The sequence below is a fragment of the Lathyrus oleraceus genome, chromosome 3 (genome assembly GCF_024323335.1).
Source record: "Lathyrus oleraceus cultivar Zhongwan6 chromosome 3, CAAS_Psat_ZW6_1.0, whole genome shotgun sequence".
Taxonomy (NCBI): Eukaryota; Viridiplantae; Streptophyta; class Magnoliopsida; order Fabales; family Fabaceae; genus Lathyrus; species Lathyrus oleraceus.
Genome location: NC_066581.1, coordinates 122339268 through 122356388, shown reverse-complemented (window position 1 = coordinate 122356388; position 17121 = coordinate 122339268).

The window sequence follows — 17121 nt, the reverse complement described above, 5'->3', positions numbered from 1 at the left end:
GGCTCTCCAGTTAAAGGTACAAGGTTTGAGAGATGCCCAGGCTATCAATTTTGCTCCGGTGCCTAATGTTATCCAGAACCCGATGCCGGCTCACGGCGGGCAGAGGATTAATGCTGTTGATAGGGGGAAACTTTGAATTTGGTTTCTGATGTGACTAAGGTGAAGACTTCGCTATCGGTGGTTAAAGACCGACTTCTAAAACGACAGATTTTCCCGGGCTGTGGGGAAGAATGCAGAAATTGTCAAGCTGCCGAAAACGGATGTGACAGTTTGAGAAGGGGTATTCAGCAACTGATAGATGAAGGTTGTCTTCAGTTCGATCAGGCCCGTCCAGTGAAGAATGATGTATCGACGTTGACGTTTTTTTTCACTCCTGAAGAAATATATGTTCCCGAGAGACTCGCTCCGACAACAATATATTTCCCAGAAAGTACAGAACCAGCAACGGTGAACATCGAAAGTTCAGCACCAGTTGCAATTTACTCTGACAGCCCTCAACCGACTTTGGTTGGTCCGATCACCATCACAATACCAGGACCCGTTCCGTATGAGAAAGACAGTGCTATCCCGTGGCACTATAGGGCTGATATCTACTGCCAGGGGCAGAAAGTTAACGAAGAAGACATTGACATTGGTAGCTCCGCTGTAGACAATGTTGGAGGGGTTGGTGGCTTCACTCGCAGTGGACGCCTATTTGCACCATCAACATTACGCGCGAATACTGAAGCCGAGGCAGCTGCCAAGGCTAAAGGGAAACAGATGGCCGTCGAAGAGGTTACTACTGAGGAAGATCCTCCTAAGACCGCATTCGAGAAGGAAGTGGATGAGTTTATGAGATTATCAAGAAAAGTGACTACAGGGTAGTCGACCAGCTAAATCAGACACCCTCAAAGATCTCCATTCTCTCACTATTGCTGTGCTCTGAGGCGCACAGAGCAGCCTTGTTGAAAGTACTGAATATGGCCTATGTTCCACCGGAGATAACTGTTAACCAGCTGGAGTCGGTAGTTTCCAATGTAAACGCTAGCCGGGGGCTAGGTTTCACCGATAATTGTCGCATTACGCGAAAAACCGGCGGGAAAACGAAACAACAGAGTCGCCACCGTGCGTTATTTATCCCAAAAGAGGGAAAGGAAACGCTCGAAGTAAACCTGGAAAGGAATGGTCTCGCGACCAGAGAAAGATGGGATCGGGAGTCGGTTATGCGAAGGGAAGGTATTAGCACCCCTACGCATCCGTCGTACTCGATGGGATCCACGCACAAAAGAATAGAAGAAAGGTTGCCAAAAACTGCTCAAACACTACACAAGGCTAGAAGGAAACACAGAAAGACAAAAGAAACGGGACTCGGCAGGATATCGCATCCTGGGCCTACGTAGTCATTCAGACACAAACATCAGAGTCGACGTAGTTCGGGACAGGGGAAACGTGCTCGCTAGGATGTCGCATCCTATGCATACGTATCTTCTCTAATCGGAGAAGAATCAGAGCACTCGTAGCTCGGCTAACGCACGCCAAACAAAACCACACGGGAAACCGACTGCCAATCGTTGGACTTACGTCAGACTCCACACAAACAGGCAAACCTGGAAACCGAATGCCAATCGCTGGACTTACATCAGACTCCGAACCAACAAACACACACAGGAAACCAACTGCCAATCGCTGGACTTATGTCAGACTCCTACTCACACAAAGGGGTTGAAAAAGAAAAGGGCGCCCGGAGAGATCAACTCATCTCCTACCTACGTACCTCATCTGGTATGAGGATCAGGGCGACGTAGTTCCCCTTAACAGGGAAAAAGGACTTCTATCCTAACCAGATACAAAGGGAGACACAAACTACTAGGGAGACTACGACTCGAGCCTAGAAGTTGTCATGCATACGATCCCTATGTTAAGGTTTCTATCTAACTTGCACAGGGAGCAAGCTATCCTAAACAGCACCAGCAAATACATACAAACACAATAAGGCAAGCACACACACTATATGCAAACAATTGGGCTCATACAAGGTTAGGCTTTAGTCAAGGGGTCATGTCAACCTCGACAAACAAACCAACTGGAAAAGGGTATGATTAGCTCTTAACCCTAACATTGAGAGTTAGGGTGAAGCAGATGAAATGGGAAGTGAGGATAAGACCTCACAGCTCTTATCCCTGGCCTGGGAGAGCTTGACTCAAAGTAGAAAGTGTGGGAGTTCAGAATGTAGGAACTCTTCTCCACATGTGACTGACTCAACAGGATCTTGGGTTTGTATTTAAAGTGCATCAATGCAATTGTGTGAGCAGGATGAATGACTCAACAGAATAGCAGGGGATGGATTGCACATCCCTTGTATCTGCCAATGCCTCTTCACTTAGGAGGTCTTTGAATGTACAAGGCACAAAGTTAAACAAACACAAACATTGCCTCTTAAGGAGGGCTTCAGACAGGTGCCTGCCCACATAACAGGACAGGTCTTCCAGACTACATGAAGTCAAAGGAGTTATACCTTAGTGGTAAGCAAACCACAAACTAGGAAAGCAAGTTCAAAATGAACTCAAAGCCACTTAGGTACCTTCTTGATGAACAGAACTTGGAATCACGTGATGTAAGGCTTGTAATGGCTCAATTCTTCTCCATAATGCTTAATGAGGTAGTTGATGATGAATTTGAAGCTCAATTGCACACGAATCCAGCTTAATTTGCAAATGCCATGGATGCTTCACACCTTGAACATGAACTTGAATGCAACGATTTCCTCTGTTTCCACGTCCAAAAATGCTCAATAATACCTCAGGATGATGAAAGGATCAAGATAAAGTGCTTGTGTTTGAAGGATTTTGCAAAAAAAAGTGAGAGAGAAATTTGAGAATTTGTGAAATCTAGATCTAGAATTGGTAATTGTGATGAAAACAGTTAGGATTAAGGCTTTATACTCAATGCTAATCATGTTTAGGCAAGGATTAGGGCAAATGCAAATGAGCTTAATCACTTTGTGGTGTTTATGTAAAAATGAGATCTCTTACTCCATGCACCTCTATGCACGTGAACAGTGCATGTTCTTGGTTCAAAATGACTAAAAATGAGTTCATGCACATGTTGGAATTGATTTGGTATGCATATGTTTAACCAAAATGAGTTTTTGAAATTTCTTCCCAAAATCTTCATGAATGAGCCAATGCCATGCAAATGAGATTTTATGCCAAATGATGCCATGCTTGGAAAATACATGTTATAAGGATCAATGTGCAAAAAAGAACCACTCAAATTGGCCTTTTGGTTTGAAAGTTATACTCATTTGAAGTTTGAACCACACTTTTCCATGATTGGACCATATCTCATCAACCATATATGAGAAATCCATGATCTTTGACTTTTTGGAAATGGGAGAGAAAGATCTTCAACTTTCACGTTGGACAAAATTTCATTTGAAGCCTTCTTGATAATGTAAGCTTGCGTTGAAGTTGGTCCAAAACCTTTCCATTTTTGGAAAGTTCAAATTACAGGTCACCTGCTATTTTTGGAAAGTCTTGATCTGACTTCAAATCCTTCAATGATGATGTTTGAAATGTCAAATGAGACTTGTTTACACATGAATGAGGCATCTCTAACCATCTCCCACCTTCAAATCCATAGTTGAATTGACAGTTGACTTTTGTTGACTTTTGTGGTCTCAGATGATTTGCACATGGACTGATGATCTCTGAGCCTCCAATACTTGGCCAAATCACTTCAAAATGATCCTTGGGTCACATGAACTCATTGTACCAACCCTAGGGCTTTGATCTCATGGAGAATGCCCTTGTTGCCTTGCACAGTTGAATCTCCTGACCAGTCTTGCCTGATGACTTGATGGACTATGCAATGAACAATGCAATGTTAATGACCTAAAATGAAAATGTATATACAAAATGGGAGGTGCAAATTTGAGGTGCTACAGCTGCCCCTATTCAATCAACTGGGAACCTGAATAGATGAGAGCAACGGCTGTCAGACCTTCAAGGTAAACAGGGATTGAATACCAAAGAACCGTAGAAATTTGCACTCTGCGGGATATGATACAGGATACTTGCAACAATAACCAGACAAGACGTTTACCGACGACTCTACTGGGGATTTTGATTCTTCTCAAAGGAAAATTACAACCAGACGTCAACGGACGAATGGGAAAAACTCAACGATTATTGACACCAACGGAGAGGTGACCAGACATTAACGGATGACTGGGAAGGGACTCGACCAGACGTCAACGGACGAACGGGAGAAGCTCGACGTTTATCGACACCAACGGAGAGGTGAAACACTTCACTAGGGAAGGAACACAAATACTTGCAACCGGAAACCAGATAGGACGTTTACCGACGACTCTACTAGGGATTTTGATTTTTATCAAAGGAAAAGTACAACCAGACGTCAACGGACGAATGGGTAAAACTCAACGTTTATCGACACCAACTGAGAGGTGACCAGACATTAACGGATGACTGGGAAGGGACTCGACCAGACGTCAACGGACGAACGGGAGAAGCTCGACGTTTATCGACACCAACGGAGAGGTGAAACACTTCACTGGGGAAGGAACACAAATACTTGCAACCGGAAACCAGATAGGACGTTTACCGACGACTCTACTGGGGATTTCTGGCTGGGGAACAACCAGACATTTACCGATGACTGGGATAAAGACTCGACATTTACCGACATCGAAAGATGATGTTTACCGACATCAAAACAAAGACGACCAGACATTTACCGATGACTGGGATGAGACTTGATGTTTACCGACATCGAAAGATGATGTTTACCGACATCAAACAAAGACGACCAGACATTTACCGATGATTGGGATGAGACTTGATGTTTACCGACATCGAAAGATGATGTTTACCGACATCAAACAAAGACGACCAGACATTTACCGATGACTGGGGAATAGGATGTGCAACCAGACGTCAACGGACGACCAGGCAAAAACTCAATGTTTATCGACACCAACGGAGAGGTGAACAGACATCAACAAATGACCTGTGGGGAAGAGATACAACTAGACGTCAACGGACGAATAGGAAAAACTCAACGTTTATCGACACCAACGGAGAGGTGACATGGGGAAGGGTACAACTATACGTCAACGGACGAATAGGAGAAACTCAACGTTTATCGACACCAACGAAGAGGTGACCAGACATCAACGGATGAATGGGAAAGGATAGATCGGAAGATGATGTTTACCGACATCAATAAAGGGCCGACCAGACATTTACCGATGACTGGGGTAGGACTCGATGTTTACCGACACCGAAACAATGGTGTTTACCGACACCAAAAAAAGAACACACGCGGGTGTAGACACGACATTTACCGGTATCGCAAGAATGACATCTTTAACACGTCAAGGCAAGGCTAAACACTTGCTGGGGATCTCACTAGGGAGTATCAAGCTTTCTTTTCACGGACGGGTGAGGAAATAAACCTCTCTGGGGAGTTATCAATCCTGAATGCTGTCAGGAGCAACTGTAGCAAACGTGCCGTATAGATGTTGAACAAAGATCCGTCTCTGCCGGGGATATGGTCCAATTAGGTTTGACATATGAATGCATATGTTTGAATTTTTCTATGGCGTAATGCTCCACATTGAATAGAAATGCTACGCGATTTGAGGATGCAATGATTACTACATGCAAAATGACGAACTCCTGCTGGGGAGCAAAATTCTCCAACTCTGTGGGGATACTCTGTCTGAGGAATACTCTGCGGGGAGTAGCACCGACTTCTCACTCATGATGGAGAATAGCATTGCTGCTGTAGACAGGATAGATCCCACCGGGGACAAACTTCACTGGACCTAATCCACTTGGGGACTCCGCTAGGGACACAACCAATGGCGACTTCACTGGGGAGAGCTGTCAATCCACAGGTAGGATAAACTCTGCTGGAGATAATTTCCACCAAACCTGATCCACTCGGGGAACCTGCTGGGGAGTTAAAAATCCTTAGACCTGCTGGGGGAATAAAACTCCACAGACGTCTCTGCAGGGGATAAAAATAGTTCTGATAGCCTTCCGACTTGCTTGGGGAAACAGTCACTTCCAAGCCTGCCGGGGAATCATCCTCAATCCGGCTGAGGAATTCCTGATCTTGACTACGCTGGGGAGACAAGTCTCGAACTTGCTTCAACTGTTGGGGAATATCCCCATCCTCTTACACTTCCAGACAGTGCTAACAATATCCCTGAACAAACCGTGGCTTATCTGCTTCAGCCAAGAATCAAAAGGTAACATCTTGCAAAACAGCACAACATACATGCCCCAGGAGATTGCATGGACAAGATACGCTCAAGTGTACTCAACATTCAAAATGATTTTCAAATGTTTTATCTTTTTGCACGTTATTGCCTAGCCTTCGCATTTTTATATGCAATGTTTATCAAAAATTCGGACGTTTTTGCAAACAAAACAGTAAAAATAAAAACAAGAGAGCAATTTATCTGAATAACGACTGTTTATTGATTGAAAATGGGCCTGAAAAGGCGAATACATCGGGAAGAAATTCCTAGAAAGAGGTAATTGCGCACAAAAAGAAAAATAAACTATCCTAATGGCAATGTGAACACGACATCCACTATTTCCCAATTCTGTTATGACTCATAAATCATCAATTTTCTCCCGAATTCCTTGCTTTCTGAGAAGAATGACTGGACCGATCACATCTTTCGAGATGGTAGACGATGAAGCGCGATGAAGTACAGATAACTCAGACTGTAGTCTTCGCTTTAATCCCTCTTTTGCCTGGATCGCCCTTGCGGGTTTTCAATCCACCGGGATACCCATTTTTGCCTAAGCCGCCCTTGCGGGTTTTCGACTTACCGGATGTACAATCTTTTCATTCTTTATCCCTAACTTTTGCCCGAACCTTTTCTCTCTTTCTTTTTTGGTTCGCCGGGATGCCCTTTTTTTGCCTGGACTCTTTTATTCTTTTTGTCCAGCGGGTCAATTTATGCGAAATATTTTTTGACTACATCTGAGTTAACGGGGGACGAAAAATCTTCACCATCCATAGTTGTAAGCATCAAGGCTCCATCGGAGAAAACCTTCTTAACAACATATGGCCCTTCGTAATTAGGAGTTCATTTGCCCCTGTTATCTGTACCGGGAGGAAGGATCCTCTTCAAAACTAGATCACCAGATTGATAGCTTCGAGGACGCACTGTCTGATCAAAGGCTCTCTTCATCCTTCTCTGATACAACTGCCCATGGCACACAGCTGCTAACCGTCTTTCTTCGATAAGGCTCAACTCATTAAACCTTGTTCGAATCCATTCAGCTTCATCTAGCTTGACATCCAACAAGACCCTCATAGAAGGAATCTCCACCTCAACAGGTAGGACTGCTTCCATACCATACACAAGGGAGTACGGGGTTGCCCCGGTCGACGTACGTACTGAGGTACGGTACCCATGCAAAGCGAAAGGCAGCATCTCATGCCAATCCTTGTACGTCACGACCATCTTCTGCACAATCTTCTTAATATTCTTGTTTGCCGCCTCTACAGCACCATTCATCTTTGGTCTGTAAGGAGAAGAATTATGATGTTCAATCTTGAAATCTCCGCAAAGCTCTTTCATCATCTTGTTATTGAGATTCGACCCATTATCAGTGATGATTCTCTCGGGAACTCCATAACGACAGATGATTTCCTTCTTAATGAAGCGGGCAACCACTTGTTTGGTAACATTAGCGTAGGAAGCTGCTTCCACCCACTTGGTGAAATAATCAATCGCAACTAAGCGATGCCCATTAGAAGCAGTAGGCTCAATCTTCCCAATCATATCAATCCCCCACATGGCGAACGGCCAGGGTGAATTCATGACATTCAGAGGGCTTGGTGGTACATGCACCTTATCAGCATAAATTTGACATTTATGGCACTTCCGAGCGTATTTGAAACAATCAGATTCCATAGTCATCCAGTAATAACCGGCTCTCAACAATTTCTTAGACATTGCATGACCACCAGCATGGGTACCAAAAGATACTTCGTGCACTTCTTGCATCAACATGTCTGCTTCGTGTCTATCCACGCATCTGAGCAGAACCATGTCAAAGTTTCTCTTGTACAGCACATCATCCTGATTCAAATAAAAGCTTCCAGCTAGCCTTCTCAGGGTTTTCTTATCATTCTTTGACGCACCTTCAGGATACTCCTGGCTCTTGAGGAAGTTCTTGATATCATAGTACCACGGCTTCTCATCAACAACAGACTCGGCTGCAAACACATACGCAGGCCTCTCGAGTCGATTCACCGCAACATATGGCACATGATTCCACCAATGAACTTTGATCATCGAAGACAAAGTAGCCAAGGCATCAGCCATCTGATTCTCATCCCGGGGGACATGATACAACTTCACTTTCTTGAAGAACGTCAGTATTCTCCTAGTGTAATCTCTGTAAGGAATCAAATGCGGCTGATTGGTATTCCAATCTCCATTGACCTGGTTAATCACTAGAGCGGAATCTCCATAGATGTCAAGAGTTTTTATCCTTAGATCGATGGCCTCTTCTATCCCCATGATACAAGCCTCATACTCAGCCTCATTGTTGGTCACGTCGAAAGTCAGTCTGGCAGAAAAAAGTATATGAGCACCTTTAGGGTTGATAAGCACTGCCCCAACACCGTTGCCATTCACATTCACAGCCCCATCAAACATCATTGTCCACTTGTCATCAGGATCCGATCCTTCCTCGACAAGAGGCTCTTCACAATCTTTCATCTTCAGATACATGATGTCTTCATCAGGGAATTCAAACATCATCGGCTGATAATCATCAATCGGTTGCTCGGCGAGGTAGTCTGACAGAATACTACCTTTGATGGCCTTCTGCAACGTGTACTGGATATCATATTCTGTTAAGATCATCTGCCAACGGGCAACACGTCCGGTGAGAGCCGGCTTCTCAAAGATGTACTTCACTGGATCCATCTTAGAAATCAACAAAGTAGTATGGTTCAACATATACTGCCTCAGTCGGCGAGCAGCCCAGGCCAAAGCACAGCAAGTTTTCTCAAGCTGTGAATATTTGATTTCACAGTCGGTAAAATTTTTGCTAAGGTAGTATCTGGCATGCTCTTTTCGACCAGACTCGTCATGCTGTCCCAATACACACCCCATCGAGTTCTCAATCACTGATAGGTACATTATCAGCGGTCTCCCACGAACTGGAGGTATAAGGATTGGAGGTTTCTGTAGATACTCTTTTATCTTGTCAAAAGCTTTCTGACAGTCATCATTCCACCTGATTGCTTGATTCTTTCTTAGCAATTTGAATATCAGTTCACACGTGGCAGTTAGGTGAGATACAAATCTTGCAATGTAGTTCAATCTCCCTAAAAACCCACGAACCTGCTTTTCTGTTTTCGGTGCAGGCATCTCTTGAATAGCTTTGACTTTTGCCGGATCAACCTCAATCCCTTTCTCACTGACAATGAAGCCCAACAGCTTCTCGGATCTCACTCCAAACGTACACTTGTTTGGATTCAGCCTCAGTTTGAACTTTCTCAGTCTGTCAAACAACTTCTGCAAATTTACCAGATGCTCCTCTTCTATCTGCGAATTCGCAATCATATCATCCACGTACACTTCAATCTCTTTGTGCATTATGTCATGAAAGAGAGTCGTCATAGCCCTCTGATAGGTAGCACCGGCATTCTTCAGCCCAAATGGCATCACCTGTTAGCAGAACGTGCCCCAAGGTGTAATGAATGTCGTCTTTTCCATGTCCTCTTGCGCCATCTTAATCTGATTATAACCAGAAAAACCGTCCATGAAAGAGAAAACCGAGGATTGAGCCGTATTATCAACCAATACATCAATGTGAGGTAATGGGAAATCATCTTTCGGACTCACTCTATTCAAATCCCGATAATCGACACACATCCTGACTTTGCCATCCTTCTTCGGCACGGGAACGATGTTGGCCACCCACGGGGGATAAGTCGTCACTGACAGAAAACCCGCATCCAACTGTTTCTGAACTTCTTCCTTGATCTTAACCGCCATATCAGGACTCGTTCTTCGAAGCTTCTGCTTGACTGAAGGACAATCTTCTCTGAGAGGTAGCCTATGCACCACAATATCGGTATCCAACCCAGGCATATCTTGATACGACCAGGCGAATATCTCCACGTACTCTCTCAGCATCTCAATCAACCTGCTCTTGACGTCTTCCTTCAAAGCAGCCCCGATCTTGATATCTTTTCTGGCGTCCTCCGTACCAAGATTAACAATCTCCAACTCCTCCTGATGAGGTTGGATGACCCTTTCCTCCTGCTTCAACAATCTGACCAATTCTTTAGGGAGTTCACAGTCTTCCTCACTCTCCTCTTCAGCTTGGTAGATGGGATTATTGAAATCATACTGAGCCATAACAGAACTGTTCATAGTGGAGTCCGTAAGATCACTTCTGCATGTTTAATGCTTTGTTTTAGAAAAAAGAGTTCAAGAAAGTCACAAAAACAAAAACATTGCCATTTTTATTTTTTGAAAAAGTAAAACAAAAGCAGAAAGACAAGGATCACAAAATTGTTTGCAAAACGTCCTTTATTAATGATATCATTGAAAAAACATGATGAGGCCCTACAATGAACCACTACGCCTTGGGCAGAACGTAGGGTTTTGTGCAAAATGAAAAACAAAAGAAAATTACTCTGTTTGAAGAGTAACTTGGATCACATCTTCTGCTGTCCAGTTGTTGATCGACTCCCCTGCTGCACACGGGCGAACCCAGTTGTCTAGATCACAATCACTGTCACTATCTTCACTACTGGTTGCAAAGACATCACCGTGATTCATCAGCCCAGCGCTGGTAAAGGTACTCGGCCCTTTCTGCTCAATCTGCTCCGCTTGCAGGGGTTGATAGCCAATACCGAACTTGTCTTCTTTGACAGGCAAATCCACCATCTTGCCCCAGCCTTCTGACTTGCCAGAGTTGACAACCTCCACTGCCTGCTTGTACGATGCAATTGAGGCACCTGGCTTCTTCTGCTCAGCAAAAGGCACCCTCTCAAGAGCAACAGTCTCGAATGCCTGGCATAGAGTCTCATGGATCTCACCATCCACTTTTACATACTTGAAAGAGGATAGGTGACTCACCAGAATGTCTTCTTCACCGCACACGGTCACAATCTGACCATTCCAGACATACTTCAACTTCTGGTGGAGAGTTGACGAAACTGCCCCAGCTGCGTGAATCCAAGGACGCCCCAATAAACAACTATATGCTGGCTGAATATCCATCACATAGAAGACAATGTCAAACACCTCCGGGCCAATCTTCACCGGCAACGTGACTTCACCAAAAACGGACCGTTTGGATCCATCAAATGCACGAACAATTAGATCGCTCGGAGTGAGTACAACCCCCTCAACATCAATCTTACCCAGAATCTTCTTAGGCAACACGTTCAACGAAGATCCTGTATCTACCAGCACATGAGACAACACTGCACCCTTGCACTCCATAGTGATATGCAGGGCCTTGTTATGGTTGCGACCTTCAGGCGTCAAGTCCAAATCTGTGAACCCCACACCAACTGGTTGACAGAGATTTCTTGAGGCACGTAAGCCAGATTCAACATTTTTAACAAGGCATTGCAGTGTGCCTCAGAGCATAGCAGCAATGAGAGAATAGAGATCTTGGACGGAGTTTGATTCAGCTGGTCTACAATCTTGTAGTCACTCTTCTTGATAATCTTCATAAACTCCTCCACGTCTTTCTCAAACGAGCCCTCAGGCGCTTCTTTCTGAGCATATTCTTCATCAACCACAACCTGTTTACCCTTAGCCTTGGCGAGAGCCTCAACATTGTTATCTCTCAAAGGTTAGGGAGCAAATAGACGACCGCTTCTGGTGAAACCTCTGGGTCCTCCAACATTGTCCACCACTGGGCTTACAGTCACTGGAGTTCTAGCTGGCATTCCAATATTTACCGGAGCTTGATTAACTGGCCTGATCTGACTTTCAGCCCTTCTGTTGCTGCGATATGCATTGTCGTATTTCCATGGCACAGCCCTACTATTCTCAACATGTCTTCTACCACACACAACAATAGTAGTTGGAGTACTGACTGTTACGGGAGCAGAAATGGTAACAGGAGTACCACTAGCTGTAGGTGCATTAACAGTTTTCTGGCCACGTCCCTCGGACGGTTTGAAGTAAATGGTGACAATTGACACCACCCCACGATCTTTAACGGCCCGACTAAACTGTAAACATCCCTCATCGATCAGATTCTGAATACCAGCCCTCAACTTGTCACAACCATTCTCTGAACCGGCACAACCTGAACAGTCTTGATTACAGCCCGGGGATACTCCCCCATTCAACAAACGGTCCTTCACAACCAGCAATGATGTCTGAACATTTTCAACATCCACTATCAAATCCTCAGCTTCTCCATCCTCCACATTGTTCACTCTATGCGCACCATGCTGAGGCATAGGATTGTTCACAACATTCGGCACAGGAGAAAAATTGATAGTTTTGGCGTCAATTAAGTCCTGGACCTTATGATGAAAAGCCCGACAGTTCTCAATGTGGTGCCCCGATGCACCAGAATGGAAATCACACCGCACGTTGGCATCATACCCAGGTGGTATTTTTGTCAACGGAGCCATGGTACGCAACTCTACAAACCCTAATCTGAGCAGTTCGGGTAGCAATTCGGCGTAGGTCATTGGCAACGGGTCAAAACGTCGATCAGGCATCCTCTGTCTCGGCTGATACGGACGTTGCTGTTGTTGTTGTTGTTGTGGTTGCGGTTGTTGAACCCTCTATTGTTGCTGTTGACGAGGTTGAGGTGCCAGAATAGTTACAGCAGCAACCTGGCGATATTGCCCTCTGTTCACATTTCTTCTACCGTGTTGCGCAGCATTAGTTTCACCCTCTCTCCTGCGAGGTGCCCCAGCAAATGGTTTCTTGGAAGATGAGGAACCCACATCCTGAATCTTTCCAGCTTTGATCAGACTCTCAGTCCTCTCCCCACAAATCACAACATCTGAGAAACTACCGAATGGGCAGCTTCCCATCCGGTCCATGAATACACCCTGTAATGTACCGATAAACATGTCAGTCAATTCCCTTTCCAGCATAGAGGGTTGTACTCTTACAGCCAACTCACGCCACCTCTGGGCGTACTCCTTAAAACTTTCACCAGATTTCTGACAAAGACTCTACAACTGAGTCCGGCTCGGCGCCATGTCCATATTATGTTTATATTGCCTCAAGAAGGCTTCACCCAGATCTCTCCAACTACGGATAGAATCTCTCTTCAATTCCATGTACCAATCCAAGGAAGCCCCAGACAAGCTATCCTGGAAAAAATACATCCATATTTTCTCGTCATCTGTGTAAGCAGAGATCTTCCGGTAGTAGGCCTGCACATGGGTGCGAGGGCACGAAGTACCGTTGTATTTATCGAAGGAGGGCGCTTTGAATTAGGGAACTCTCAATCCTTCCACCAGACCCATGTTTGTTACATCAAAACCAAGAGAGTTCTGACATTCCATGGCTCTGATCTTTTCATCAAGGGCATCCACCTTCCGATCCCTCTCTTCAATTCTTCCAACATCATCGTCTTCACTGAGGAGTGTAAACATATCCTCCTGCCTTTCAACAAGCGGAGCAGGATGACGAACCGGAGCCCGGGTAGCTCTGGCATTAACAGTCTCTGCAGCAAGAGGATGTTCGTTGATTCTGATACCCCTCAATTCATCACCCACAGCGTAATCATTGACGGGAGCAGCAACAACATTATCATGAACCGGGACACCCACTGGTGAAGCACGGTTGGACGGCGGAATCACGGCTTCCTGTCTCTGGGCTAAGGCACGCAACTCCTCTTGCCCTTGAACGACACCCTGCATCATTGTCATAAATTGGGCCATGTTAGCCCTCATCTCAGCCAATTCTGCTTGAACCTGGTCCATGTTCCTCTGTTGATTCAATTTGGTTGAGTAGCGGTGCGGACGTTGATCAGCTATCCTGCCTGAACATAGGAACCAAAGTGAGAAGTCTCGAGCAAGAACACCTGTAATGCAAAATGATATGTGTATGATGTTTATGATGCGTATGATCCACATGATATGTTCATTTCTCAGGCATTCAAGAGCCTGATTCATCTTTCAAGAAATGGCACCCTGCAATACAAATAACAAAGAAGCAACATACACAAGATAACTGAGCACAAGGTTAAACACCAACAACCTCATCTATAGATAAGAGCAACAAAGATCATACAACAAAGATCCAAACGATCAGAGTACAACAAAGAATCCCATCCGACAAGCCTGGAGGTGATTCTCAACATAAGCAACAGAGATACAAGCTAAGACAAATGGCTTCCAGAAATGAGAGTCCTCAGGTACTGACACTGGTCTATCAACAGGTCACACTCTGAACATTCTGGCAGGGGAGTGATCTTCTCCTTCAATTGTCTTCTGAGCTCCCCAACTTCTCCTCCAAGTTGGCTCTCTGATGCATGTCTCAAGTCTACTTCTTTCTTCAATTGGATGTCTTTGTCTCTGAGTTGCTTCTCCAAGTCTCTTATCTTCTTCTGATAACTGGCTTCAGCTCTCTACAACCTCAAGCATTCCCAATGTTCTGCATTCAACAATTTCTCCATCTCCTCATAGGATCTCTTCTTACCCTTCAATCTAGCAACATCTTCACCCTGCATATCCTTGAGTTGATGAGCCAAGTTCAACTTATCAGCTTTGGCTTTGTAAAGCTCCATCTGGGTATCTTGTCCCTTCTCTCTCAGCCTACGATTCTCCATCAGGGCTTGCTTGTACTGCTCAGCAGGTACACTCCCAGCAAGGATCAAAGGTGGTTTCTCTTGCAAAGACTCCATCCTATCATAGGGCAACAACAAAGTCTCAACCCTCTTCTTGACCCAATCAATGTAGTCAGGCATATCAACTGCAAACTTCTTCCCCAGAACAGCTCCATCCTTGACACCAATGGTCTTCCAAGCTCTTCCTATCTGCTCCAATCTAGCCGGGTCACTCTGCTTCTCAAAATACACACTTTCAGCTATCTCAGCATATAGTGGTCTTCCATTCATCACAAACCCCAACTGGCGAAGAGAAAGAATCGGGTTGTAATTGATGCAACCCTTAGTCCCTATAAGTGGCACATTACGAAACTCTCCACAACTCATGATGACATTACGCACATCCATCCGGTAAGACTGCCACCTGATATCATAAGAGGTAAGAGACATAACCCTCTGAGTCCACTTATGAGTGCTCTGAGCGTCCACAAAAGGTCCACTGACTGGCAGGAGAGACAAGAACCATCTGAGCAAAAAGAGAGACAGCATCTGATAGCTCCACCCTTACCATGCCTACTGTGAATAGCATAGTAAGTGTCAGCTAACAAAGTAGGAACTGGGTTTCCTCCGATGAAGATAATGACTGCAGCATAATCCATAAAGTTAGGCATACTCGGGAACAAGACAATCCCATAAATCATGATGGCCAACTGAGCATGAAAAGCCTCCCAATTTCCCTTCTTAGCTTCTTCTCTAGCCATCCTCAACAAGAACTTCAAAGGCAACCCTAAAACATCCCCACTGGACTTCCAATTATCACTCACCTCTTTGATACTCAGATGAAAAGCTCTGGCAACAACTCTGAAATCAACCTCCTTAGGCACATCCAAGAAAGGAACCTGATACCGGATCGGGACATTCAGCAGAATGGAGTACTCCTCAAGAGTAGGAGCTAGCTGATAGTCCTGGAAGGTGAAACAACGAAGCTCTGGGTCGTAGAACTGTAGAAGAGTCTGCAACGGTACTGGATCTACCACCATCTTCAACAGTGTCAACAAATCCCCATACTGATCAGCAAACACCTTCTGACTACCGCCGGTCACCAAGTTGCTCAACTCGATCAGAGACGTCAAAGGCTCACGGTGGAAACTGTATGAACATGTCTTCCGCTTCAACTCGGGAACGGATGCCATCTCTCACAATGAATAGACCCCAGAATGAACCTGAGAAATGATATGCATGAGGAGATTAGCTTTTTTCTTTCTTCTTTTTCTTTTTTTCCATTTTTTTTGCATTATTTTTTGAAAATAAACATGCTATGATGCAAATGATGCAGACAAGACTGGCTGGCTGTGTATCTCGGAGCACAGGATCAAAGCTTCGGCTTGAATTCGGAACCACAAATCATCTGAGACCCAAAGTCACCTGAGACCCAAAGTCATCTGAGACCCAATCTGTAGAACAAAGTCACCAACAGGATCACAAGTCACCAACAAGTCACCAACCGTACCTGTAATAATGATCATTCCCTCCCCACTCACGGGTGTCGTCTAGGCCAGGGTAAGGTCAAGATAAACGCAACATAAATAACCCTTTCATAGAATATCATCATATACACACCCGAAGTATGTAACGATAATACCCCATCAGAGTCTGAACTGCTCGTGATATCAAGTTCCGCTAAGTGGCGCAATACCACCCGCTTCCCATGAATCACTTTATTCCTAGGTGTCCAAGATTTCACTCATAGCCTGGGTATTGGGCCTTTTACCTCATGTAACTCCCACCCCAACAGAGAGACAAACACAACACAGCCAGCACAGATGAATATGACGAATGCAAACATAAATGCAAATATCAACAAATAAATGCAATAAATGAAACAACCAAAAGCAACCAAACCCTAACCTAGAGAGCGCTAGGAGAGACTCGCTTAGGGAAGATGGACCAGCAAGAGGTCAACTTGTTTTTATCCCCAGCAGAGTCGCCAGCTGTCGCATTACGCGAAAAACCGGCGGGAAAACGAAACAACAGAGTCGCCACCGTGCGTTATTTATCCCAAAAGAGGGAAAGGAAACGCTCGAAGTAAACCTGGAAAGGAATGGTCTCGCGACCAGAGAAAGACGGGATCGGGAGTCGGTTATGCGAAGGGAAGGTATTAGCACCCTGACGCATCCGTCGTACTCGACGGGATCCACGCACAAAAGAATAGAAGAAAGGTTGCCAAAAACTGCTCAAACACTGCACAAGGCAGGAAGGAAACACAGAAAGACAAAAGAAACGGGACTCGGCAGGATATCGCATC